The 12,463-nt window shown below is 37.4% G+C and overlaps 1 pseudogene; it reads left to right on the plus strand.

Moving 5' to 3' along the window:
- Positions 1-7,645: 7,645 nt before the first annotated feature.
- On the plus strand, positions 7,646-7,764 carry LOC111732859 (annotated as a pseudogene).
- Positions 7,765-12,463: the final 4,699 nt, after the last annotated feature.

Below are 12,463 nucleotides of genomic sequence, written 5' to 3' on the forward strand. Positions count from 1 at the left end.
ATTAGAATCAAACATAAATGGAGTTATAGAAGAGATAACTTATAGAGTATTGACACTGCCACTACTGGAAACAGTCTATGCAACTAGAAGAACTTAATAAAGGTGAACTTATCAAGATTAATGAAGAAAGTGATAGTGATGAAAAGGATAAAGATGTCTTGAAGGTAGTGACATTGGCAAAAACTTCACATTAAAGAAAATTTTGGAGATATTTCATGACAGAGTAAGGGCAAAGGATAAAATGATACAAGCTAGTTCAAACAGGAAGGAGTATGAGAAGTTGCAAAGGCATAGAGAAGATGTTCCATCCATATAGTTAGTTATACAATCAGAAGAATTGTTCAAACTACTCTTTAAGTTTTTTACAATGAAATAAAATACTTTAATCCTCAATGTTTCTAGTGTTTTAAATTACAGTGTTCTAAATGAAAAATTGTTTTACTAATTTTTCATTTTTCTGCATTTATAACTAAGTATAAAAGTTTATATTTTGATAAAAATGTTTAAAGGTCATAGAATAGAGGTAATTTTTTCCACTGATTATTAAAATAATTTTACACAGCTTCACTCTAGTCATTTTTGATTCCTACTCTACCATGCAAAGTGAGGATTGCATATATGTACACATTTTTTTCCCCCGAAACATTTGAAACTACTCAACAGATATCATGCTTCACCTCCTAAATATTTCAACATGTATCTCTATTTCTTAAGAATGGGGACATGATCACAGTACCTCTGTTTTCACTCTCAAGACGTTTAACATTAATACTATATCTGGTATTCAGGACGTATTCAAATTTCTCCAACTGAATAATATCCTTCGTAGCATTCTTTAATACCCAGTATCTACGTAAAGATCAGATATAGCCTTTAGTTTCCTTTAATCTAGAATAGTTTTGCTTTTTTTTTCTCCTCTCATGACATTGATATTTTTTACAGTTTAAAAAGTCCCACTATTTGGACTTGTCTGATTATTCTCTCATGCTTAGTTTTAGATCAAATCTAATTTGATTCCTCCACCTGCCCAACTCCCTAACCAGGGCTGGTAGCTATGATAAGTTATGGCGAAATTTCTGTAGTGTCCTTCTCTCTCTTTTATTCCTTTCTCTCTCTCCTTAACCAACCAACAACCAACCAACCAATTCTCTTCTCTCCAAAAAACAAACCAAACAATTCCACAACTAATTCCCTCACCCTCCCATACATTCTTAAGAATGGCTGAAATTCTATATCATTTTCTTCATTGTATTATTTCAAGGGAGTCCTTTTTATTCCTAGGGTGATCAAATGCCCCTTACACTGAAATTGAAATGGCTACCAGCAGCTTAAAAAGACACATCTCCCAGGGAAGTATTTGCCTTTAGCAAAGTTCTGTGCCCCGTGCCCATTCAGCCCCCAGAGCATAATTGAGTCTCTAACTTTTGGTTGAATTTAGTTGACATATAGCTCAGTGGGCAAAATTAAAGATTTTCAAATCAAACTCTGTCTTTACTAAAGCACTGCTTTCAAAGTGGTAATTAATAATAGTTCATACAGGAGAATGCCAGAGTCTGGGATAACCAGGTAGGTGTTTGAAAAAATCTTTGATAGAAATATTGTTGTTTTAGTTTAGGCAAACAAAATAACTCTTGTAGTATAATTTTCATGGATGGCCTGTCTCACCAACTAGTTTATAAACTTTAATTCAGAGAAGACAGAGTTATGATATCTTAAGATCTTAGTCTCCATAGCTCCTAACACTTGCCTTACCCGTAACTGGAGTTTAGCAGATGTGTGCTGAATCAAGAATATATTTTTGACAAGAATATAACACTGATGATGATTTGGTCTCCTCTATTCATCGTATTAGAATAATGTCCATTAGTGGTAATTTTAACTTTGATCACTTGGTTAAAGTGGTGTGAATTAGGCTTCTCTTGTCAGATTATCTCTTTGCTTTTGTTATTATGCATAATGTATAACGAGATACTTAGAGACCATATGAATATCCTATTTTCCAATGTGAATAGGATATTTCCAATATACCATTTTCCACAGTGGTGTTAATAGGCATTGATAATCTCTTCCGTTATCAATTTTTGTTTTAGTGGTTACAAAAATTATTTTCTAATTCTGTCAGGCCATCTACATTTATTAGCTGGCATTCTTCTGTAAAAAAGAGCTTTCCCTCCTCTCCTGGACCATCCCTCTTTTTTTGAGTATTTTTATTGACTCATGGATTCTTTTTCCTTCAGTACATTATAATGAATGGCCATCATTATTTTTATCTTTTGAATTCCCCTATATTGGCCAGTAGGAGAATCTTTAATCTGGCTTCTGTATCATTTGACATGTCTCATCAGTTTGTGAATGCTTACCTGGTTATTTTTATTTGAGCACCAGATGGTGCATTTGGATAATTGTAAAAACTAGTTTGAGGCTTAGAATAATATTATCTTTCTCCAAGAAGGATTTATATTTGCTTCTGGAAAGAGGTTAAGGCCACTAGCAATCTTAGATCACCCTGGGAGGATTTGAAGCTGGGAGGGCTGGTCCATTTCTGGTTTGTCCTTACTTTCAATGTACTCCTTTGGGTCCCAACCCAAAGTCTGGGGTAACTCCCCTTTGAACTCCAATTTTATACCCCTATTCCTGTTAGTCTGTCAAAAGTTCTATTCAGCTTCTCAGTCAAATCTTTGGGAAAAGGAGCTCTAAATGTTCTTACCTCTCTGGGTTTCCTTCTCTCAGATCTTGTTACCTTAATTCTTCATTGTTACGTGAGTGATTTTTAAATATTTTGTCCAACTTCTGTGAGTTTTCTTGGTAAAAGTGTTAACCTGAATTACCTAATCCATTACTGGAAGTGAAAGTTCCCTTATCACAGAGTTGAGTTTTTTAAAAAAATATGTAGTTATGTCATTTTCCTAATTAAAACACTTCAATGACTGCCTATTTTTCTTCAGAATCCTTAAGTAGGCCTGAAGGTATACATCCCCCAAATCATCTCCAGCCACTCTCCCTCTCACTTTCTACTTCTCAGATACATCGGCTCTCTTAGGCATGCCACACCGTCATAATTCGGGCTTTGCACTTGTGGTTCCTATCTCTTGACTACTGTTAACTGCTCCCACCCATCTGCCCCTGTGATCTAGTTAATGTTTACTTATTAGAGCTCAGCCAAATGTGTCTTCAGCAAGGAAGCCTCTCCTGGCTTCCCTGGCCTAGGTAGGTCTCAGTCATGGCACCCAGCTTTTCTTCAAAGCACTTAATAAAGTTTGCAACTACGTCGATTTGAGTGGTTATTTGAGTAATATCTCTTTTCTTCCATATGTTATATGGAGGCAGGGATCATGCCTGTTTTGTTCACCATTGCAGTCCCAGCAACTACTTGTAGCTGTTGTTCAATAAAATAGAAGAAAGAATAAAAATGAGATTGTTACTCAAAAGTCCTTTTCTGGGTCACTTATCTATGCAATTAGCTCTTTTATTTCCACCAAAGGTTCTGTACCTAGGGTTTTGTTGATACAGCTGAAATTTCTTGGCTTTCAACTTTGAAGTCTGATTTAAAAAAAAAAGTTTCAGTTTCCATTTCTCTTATGGTTACATTAATTTCATGTCAATAGAATGTTATTTTTAACCAAAGAAATGTTGTTCTTTGGTGACTGCAAAACTTTGAAACCAAGAGGTTATCTTGGTTTCAATGTAAACACACTGATCATTGAGAAGAAGCCATTCAGATCCTTGATTTCCAACTCCTCAGAAAGTGAAAAATAAGAGTCTTAGGTGATGAAGTCAAAATAATACAGCAAATAATGTTGCAAATTGTTTGCTTAACACGGATTTGCTTGGTAAATTCCCATCTGTTTTGCATTAGAAAATAAAAGACAGCCGCTTCTTTAAAGTTTGAAGGCAAGAAATCAATAAATAATGCGAACTCTAATTGATACTATAAGTTTTTATTTTAAAACCAGATTTAGGTTTACATTACTAGAAACTCGTATGAGCCTGTACCAATTTTGGATTTTCTATTTTAATATGCTTGATTTGGTTGGCTATTTTTCTTTCTCTAGGCCTATAGAACACACAAATGTCAACTGTTTCACATCTTTAGCCTCAAAGTCATTTCTTATTCAGTCATCTTTCCTGAATGGGGTCTTCACTGACAAAGCTGGGTAAAGAGAACTGTAAATTAGCTTAGGTTTACAGGAATTACAGTTTGCCTCTTCTGGAGAAATATGGAATGAGTAGACACGCCACCACTGGGCGACATCTCATTTTCAGGCTCTGTGAAAATAAATCTTCCTCCTCTGCAAATGCAGAATACAGCCCACCACTCTTTAAAAGACACACATCTAAGCCTTCCTAATTAACTTTCATGTCAAATGGAGGAACCGATATGCTTGCCATGTAGGTTTAGAAATGGGGATATTCTTAGATATGATAGCAAGCAGTCCCATCTTCTCTAAACTCTGGCCTTCATTATCCAACTGCCTATTAACCATCTCCATATATGTAATATACTCAATCTTAACACGTCTAAAACTATACTCGTTTGCCCTTGCTCTCAAAAGCCTGTTTCCCATAATCTTCACCCACCATCTCAATAAATGACAACTTCATTCTTCTAATTGCTCTTGCTGAGGGGTCATCCCTGGTTCTTCAATTTCCCTCATACCCCATATCTAGTTCACCAGCATATCCTCTCAGCTCTACCCTTAGTATGTGTCTAGAAGTTAACCACATTTCACTACTGGCAGTTACCACACTAGTCGAAGGCACTATAATCTCTTGCCTAGACTATTAACTGATCTTTCCTGCTTTCTTGCTATCCTATAACGCTCCTCTACACACAGCAGCCAGAGTTATCCTTTTAAAATGTAAATCATATAGATTTTTGTCTCAAGGTAGAATCCAAAGTCCTTACCATGTGCCTAAAAGCCATGAAGTCTGGCCTCTGGTCATTCCTTTGACCTCTTTGGCAGAACTTCCTTTTAATCATTCCACTCCACTCGAACTGGTTTCTGTGATTTTCCTCTATCATTCCAAGCTTGCTCCTACCTCAGAGCCTTTGCATATGCTATACTATCACCTTGAATGCCCCTTTCCTAATATCCTCATGGCTAGCACCTTTATCTTCCTCAGGCTTCTACTTAAATGTTTCCATTTAGGAAATGCCTTTCCTGTACAGCACATCATTTTTTAAAAGTCCCTCATTCTCTTCTTACAGTAGTACTCTTTAACACCTTAACTAGAGTAGGGTTTATCCAGGGCAGTCCTGATCTCATCTGTATTGTCTTGACATAATTATAAGTAATTACTCCCAACCTTTTTTGATAAGTTATATGGCTGTATACCCTTACCATGTTTTATTTTTACAGTTTTCATCACAACCTAATACCACTTGTTTGTCTCTCCCAATTTGAATGTTGATAAGAGTTGACCATTTGTTTTGTTCTCTGCTGTATCCCTGTATCACTAAGAAGTGCCTACAATTCAAATAATAAATATGCGTTGAATGAATGGGATCATTAACTATCTGATAATGTCAATTGCTCTCCTGGGAACCTGGGAGGAAAAGATAAATAAGATTCAGTCCCTATTCAATGCACAAGCCCCACCCGAGAGATTCTGATTTGATTGGCCTTGTGTAGAGAACAGAAACATTTTAAAGTGGCTCAAGTGATTCTCATGTACAAGCCAGGATGAAAATCTATGGTCTAGGAGCTATCTGCGTAGTGGAGGAGTCAGAGATGAAAGGCAGATGGGTGTCAGAATATCTCTGCTCAGTAAATGGCAAGGATGTCCAGTCAGCCCAAATCACCATACTGAGTATGCTACATACATGATCCTGCTCAGTGTGGCTAGCCAGGACTAATGATAAATTAAATTCCTAAATTCTGTTTTGTCACTGGAGAAAGTCTTTACTATAGACTATTGGCTTTGCAGAGCCTGAACAGCAAAAATGAGAAGTATTTATGGTCCAGAATGTCTCATGATAGTGTAAGAAGCAGGGACAGAGAAGCTGTCTCAGAACTGAGTCTGGGACTTAATGAACAATTGATTTGCTGCGGGAAACAATTTTGTAACCAAACTTGTGCATGAAACCCAAATTTAGGATAAATTCACACAAGTAGAAATGCTACTAACTCAGATGATCTCTGTACAATGATTTTGAAAATTAACTACTTGGGAATTTACTTTTTAAAAAAGCAATTTATTTTTTATTTTTTAAATTTTTTTGCTATTAAATTTACTCCAAGTAGAAACAATTGAGTTTCTTAACATTCTAAGGAATAACTCTAGATACTTCAAGAAATCTGCCACTGATAATTCTCTCCTCTGACAGTATAGAGTTAGGCTTAATTCCTCCTCTCTATATATTCTTGCAGATCTGCCTCTATTATAGCACTTACCACACCATAATATACTTGTTTGTTTTCTTATTTGGCCACACCTTCCAAGTTTCTGTTCCCTCCCACCCCACCCCCAAGTGTTTTAAAAGACTATGAGCTCTTAAAGCAGCAGTACTTAGGTGACTTCTTCAAAGTGCAGAATCTCCTGTCCTCTCAGATTTTGATTCTGAGGTCTAGGGTGGGGCTGGGGAATCTGCAGCAGACTTTCCTAAATGATCTGGGTAGTCAGTTCACAGACTTCACTATAAGAAAATGATTATCTTAGTCATCATTGCGTAACTTGTGCCCGGCACATACACACCCAATAAATGTGTGCTGAATCAACTGAATGAATGCTTTGGAAAACGTCTGGGGATTTCTCTGAGAGAATCATTTTGTATAGACCCCAAACCAATTAGATTAGATGTGGGAATTATTCAACAGGTCTAAAACTGAAGAGGCTTAAAGAGCACACTTAGCTATCCTGTGACAATAAGAACAGTTCAGCAGATGATGAGTCAGTATTCAAACGTGAATCTTAGATAAACAATACGGAGAGTCTCAATATACGAAGGTTTGACTTAAGATTTTCCAACTTTATGATGGCGCAAAAGCTATATGCATTCAGTAGGGAGTGTACTTTGAATTTTGAATTTTCATCTTTTCCCAGGTTAATGACATGTGGTATAGTACTCATGATGCTGGGCAGCAGCATTGAGATGATTTTGCCCAACTGTAGGCTAATGTAAGTGCTCTGAGCACATATAAGGTAGGCTAGGATAAAGTGATGTTTGGTAAGTAGGTGTATTAAGTGCATTTTCAACTTACAAGTTTTCATTTTATGATGTGTTTATCAAGACATAACCCCATTGTAATTCAAGAAGCATCTGTAGTTTGAAATAAACATTTTAGAACTCATCCTATTTATATTTTATCTGTTTAATTTACCATTAAGCCTTGTATCCTCACCTAGACAGAGGCACCTTACCTCATTAGAGTTTCAAGAAAAGATTATAACTGAGAAATGTTTTTACTACTTGGAAATGGTCTGCAAAGTGAATATTCTATCACTTTATGAAAACATAAATCTTAAGTTTACATTTATCAAAGCATGTTCATGTCATGCTCTAAACCAACCCACCTCTGAGCATTGAATTAATTCACCCTTAATTCATGCTGATTAAATTCTCTACCTTTTGCTGCTGTGACATATTCTCTAGTGGAATTTTCCATTCTTCTCCCATTAACACCATATTTAAAGCCTACTTGAAGTCTCTAGCCATGCTACCCTCAACAAGCCTGACCCTGTCTGATCTCAGAAGCTAAGTAGGGTCGGGCCTGGTTAGTACTTGGATGGGAGACCACCTAGGAAGACCAGGTGCTGTAGGTGTAAAAAAATTAAAAAAAAATAATAGTAATAAGGGATTGTAAACTGACAAGGTCCTTGCAATCTGTGAGGCCAACAAAGGGTTGACTCACATAAACAAACAAACAAACAAATAAATAAATAAAAGCTACTTGAGGTGAATAAAGTCAGCCAAAATCTTTTCTTGCTCTAGAATCCAAAAAGTGCAGAATTCCTTCTCAGGAAAATAGGAAATCTTCCTTTAGCTAAGTTCCAAGAGTTGGCCCATTAGTTACAGCATCAAGATAGAATTTTCAATAATAGATTTTGTATGTTCAAAAACAACAGTCATTCAGTTGGCTAGAAAACAGCTGGATTTTCCTTTCACTTTGGATGTATTAGATATGTGCACATATGAACTTCTTTTGATTTAGAGAATAAGTTATCCTTATATATAGTCAGAAACATTATAGCTTGGACTTAGCACTCATAGATTAGGAATGATCCGTCTGCCATTTATGCAAGTAGGCTGTGTTCTCCATGTAATCTCAGTACAACATTGCTAAGAGCAAAGGCCTATTTTCAAATCTCAGGTTTTTCATTGTGCTGAGTCACATTAGTCACTGTTTCCTTCTTGATGTGGTAACCAGAAATGATTATCTTTCCACCAGAAGGATGTTGGGGAAATAACTAGTACTAATAATTACGAAAACAGAAAGCAACAGATATTGATACTTGTATTTCATAACATGTACTCCATTAATGAAGATGAACATGGGATCTCTAGAGCCACTTGAAATTTCAAGTAAGTAGTCCTGGCTTTTACATTAATAAGTTGTTCATTCCACTGATCAGTCATGCTAAGGCAAATCCAGCAGACAGAGAAAACAGAAATAGCAATAAAAGGTATATTTGCAAAAGAAATTAGAATATTTCAATCCTATAAGCATATTTAAAAAGAATTAAATGGCTTAGGGCCACACATAGAAAGTATACATGTTGCATGTATATGTTTATGCCTTTTGATGAGCATTCGGAGAGGGAGCCACTTATTCATGTATGGATACTCACAATATTTAATCCAGTGACTTGAATGTATTAGATACTTAGTGAATAAATGATTTTTTAAAAAGTGAATTGACAAGTTCAATGACAAGGAACCAGTTAAGTAAAATTTGTCATCTTTACTTGGAATAGTCGACAGCTATTTGTTTAAAAGACTGGTAACATGGAAAGTTGCTTATGATAAGTTAAGTAAAATATAGTGATGTTACAATACAAAAAATCTTTGACTAAGACAACATAACTATGGCAAAATATTAAAATGGGACTTCAGAAGTATTCTTATGTCTCCTCTCTCTACTTTTTTTCCTTTAATAAATGTTTCTTAATCATATAATTTGATTAACAGAAAATGCAATAGGAGTTGATGTATTGCTTTGTGAGTTCTTATATCTCTTATATACTAGGTCATATTGCTATGTAACTGGTAGAGCCTGCAAGCAGGAGGACTAGATAGAAGATAACTTATGACAGTTTATGTATTAGCCAAGAACACGTTTAGCTACATGTAACAGAGAACCAAGTTGAGGTTTATATTTCAGACATACAGTAAGTCCAGGGGTAGCCAGTCTAGAACTGCTGCAGCAGCTTCAAGATGTCAAGAATGATCCAGACTCCTTCTATCTTTCTGTTCTGGCATCCTTAGCTTTTGGATTCCATCTTCATATTTTCCACATCATGTTCACCTTCATTTTTGTCATGAGGCTCCATCTTCATCCTCATGTTAGTATTTGAGGAGTAAGATAAAAAGAATTTAAAAAAAGATATGGAAAGGGTGTCTCTATATTAGGAAAAGAAATGTTTTCCTAGAAATCTTCACCATATGTCTAAAACTATATCCCATAGCCACCCGAACTGTATGGGATCTATGGAAATGAGTTTTTTGGCTAGGTACATTGCCAGCCCTTCTCCTTTCCCCCACAAAAGTATCAAGATATTTCTAACAGATAGGGGCAACGAGCAGTATCTGCCCTTGTCAAATAAGGAATATACTTACCTCCTCCCTAAGAGAAACGATCCTAAAGTTTCATCAGTTACTATAATGAGTTCAGGTCCACTGCATCAGGATCCAGAAGCCTAGTAATGTAGGGTACTCCCCATCAAGAGTGTGGATCTTCACACTCTGACAAACAATTTTTAAAGAAAAGTTATCTGCCTTGATACTCTTAATAAGTAATGGTGGATAGACAAAGTACAGGATGTTAGTAAAACTCCTATTCAGAAAAGGGAGAAATGAGAAACAGTAGTCACTGGTCCATAGAACATCTCAGATCCTGTTGATTAATTATAGCAAGTAATCCATGCTCTTGGTCAGTTAATCTGTTAGTTCCTGTTCCGTAGGAGGATCTTCCTTTCTTATTGTCTTCCAGGGGTCACATCTAAAGTAGAGGATACCTTGTAGAGGATACCTTTCCTGGAGCAATAAAACTTTAGCAGTCTGAGACTCGATCCAAAAGTGGTGAGTCCAGAATCTGGTGCCATTTTACCCTCTGAGGCAACTACCATTCTGAAAGTAGTAGTGAAGAGGCTGAAAACTAGCTAAAGCTCTCGAGGGGAGTGGGTGAGAGTGGAGGGTGAAAACTCTGAGTTCAGGACCCAAGGAGGAAAGATTTTAAGTTGGAATTCTAAAGAGCTACACCCTGGAAGTAATTTACTTAATCCCTGATTGGATTAAGGTGATCTGTCCTTAATCTGAGTGGCCCCAATGAAGCTCACCTCCTAATATTCATGGCCCCCTGCCATAGACTCTGAGCTCGGTTGTGTGACTTGCTCTGGCCAATGACACATTAGTAAGGGTGATGCAAGCAAAGGCTTTCATCTTGAGGCTTGTCCTCTTGGAATGCTCCCCCTTGGAATTCTGGGATTACCCTGCTGTGAGAAAGCCCAAGTTAACCATGTGGAGAAGCCATGCAGAGAAATCCAGCCAACAGCCAGGAGAGAGGCCCAAGACATGTGGCCCAAACTGGGCCAGGCCACAGACACATGAGCCACCCCAAATGAGGCCCAAGATATCATGAAGCAAAGATGAGCCACCTGTACTATGGTCAGATTGAATTCTTGAGCCAGGGAATCTGGAATCATGAGCAAATGAGAGGTGTTTTAAGTCATTAAATATATATAGCAAATAATCTAATTGTTGGGAAAAATAGAATTAGAAATACTTCATCCAAAGGAAAGCATGAAAAGAGAACATAGAACAGATAATCAAAAATCAAATAGTAAAATCAATTTAAACTCAGATACTTGCTTCTAGGAAGTTCCATATATGAGTAGACATAGACCAGGGTTTTAAAACCTGAAAATTTTTTATTAACTTCTGAATCCTGTCCATATCATTTCCACCTTAGTTTAACAGCCCTGCCTTAATGCAATTTGAAATAAGCCTGGTAGGCAGATACTACAGTTAATCTATTCTTTGCTGGATAGATTTAGAAGAGTTTAGTTGTCACTATGTCTGATTTAGAAGACTTTAAGAAAGGCTTGGAACCATGTATCTATTACTACCACCTCTCAGATCCTATTTTTATAGGCTTCCATGTCTGCTAAGGTAATAGTTTGCTTTTTCAACTCAGAAAGGCCCCACATCGTGGAATTAAGTCGGTTTATATTTCAGGCCACAGGCAGAGAGCATCTCTTTGCAAGCTGTTTTTGTTCTCTGTCAGCTGTTGAGGATAAAGCCATAATTAACTTTCTTTGATTTTGATCAGGGCCTTTTCCTCCTATATACAGTGATTATATAAATTTAACACGTTTCTTCCTTCACCACTGCAAACCTATTCAATATATAGACTTACTATCCAAGGCATTTTACAGTACAGAAAATAGGGCAAATTTTCATAGATGTATATTTTTAAGGTGAGTGCGTGATGCTTTACACGCTCCATGGGGACAGACATGGTATCTGGGCTGATCAGGGCTACATGCAACGGACGCTTGACAAGTATTGAGTGATAAGTCACTAAGGTGTTTGTGACTATATATATATGTATATATATGTATACGTGTACATATATACATATATATGCAGTTTGTGACTATATATATGTATATATGTGTACGTGTACATATATACGTATATATATGCAGTTTGTGACTATATATATGTGTATATATGTATATGTGTACATATATACGTATATATATGCAGTTTGTGACTATATATGTGTATATATGTATACGTGTACATATATACATATATATATATGCAGTTTTATCGTCAAACCCCAAAGCTAGGTTTCCCTTCTGCAGTGCTGCGTTACGTTACCGGTCAAACAAGAATATCTGCGACCCATTGGGCAGGCGACCAAGCCGGGTGCGCTGGAGGGCCGACCCATTCGCTACGGGTCTAGCGACCCCGTCTGGCCACATCGGTGGTAGCAGCCGTTTGCTTCCTCTTGGGGTTCGGCGGCGTCAGGGGCAGGAGGCATATTGTGAGGAGGCAAATAAACAAAGGCAACTGCACAGAAACGGGTCGTTCCGTTTCACATCCTCCTTCAGATGCCTGAGTTTCCTCGGAACAAAGTGACCCTCCATCTGTCCACAGGCAGGTGGAGCCCGCCCCATGAAGGGCGGACCGCCCTCCCTCACCGCCGCGCGCTCCCAGACGCGCGTACACGCGGACTCTCTGGGGCCCAGCAGGCCTTCGAAAGGGCACGCCCCCTCGCGGGAGCACGCGGCCGCT

Source organism: Pteropus vampyrus, unplaced genomic scaffold, assembly GCF_000151845.1.
Source record: "Pteropus vampyrus isolate Shadow unplaced genomic scaffold, Pvam_2.0 Scaffold12, whole genome shotgun sequence".
NCBI classification, from domain to species: Eukaryota; Metazoa; Chordata; class Mammalia; order Chiroptera; family Pteropodidae; genus Pteropus; species Pteropus vampyrus.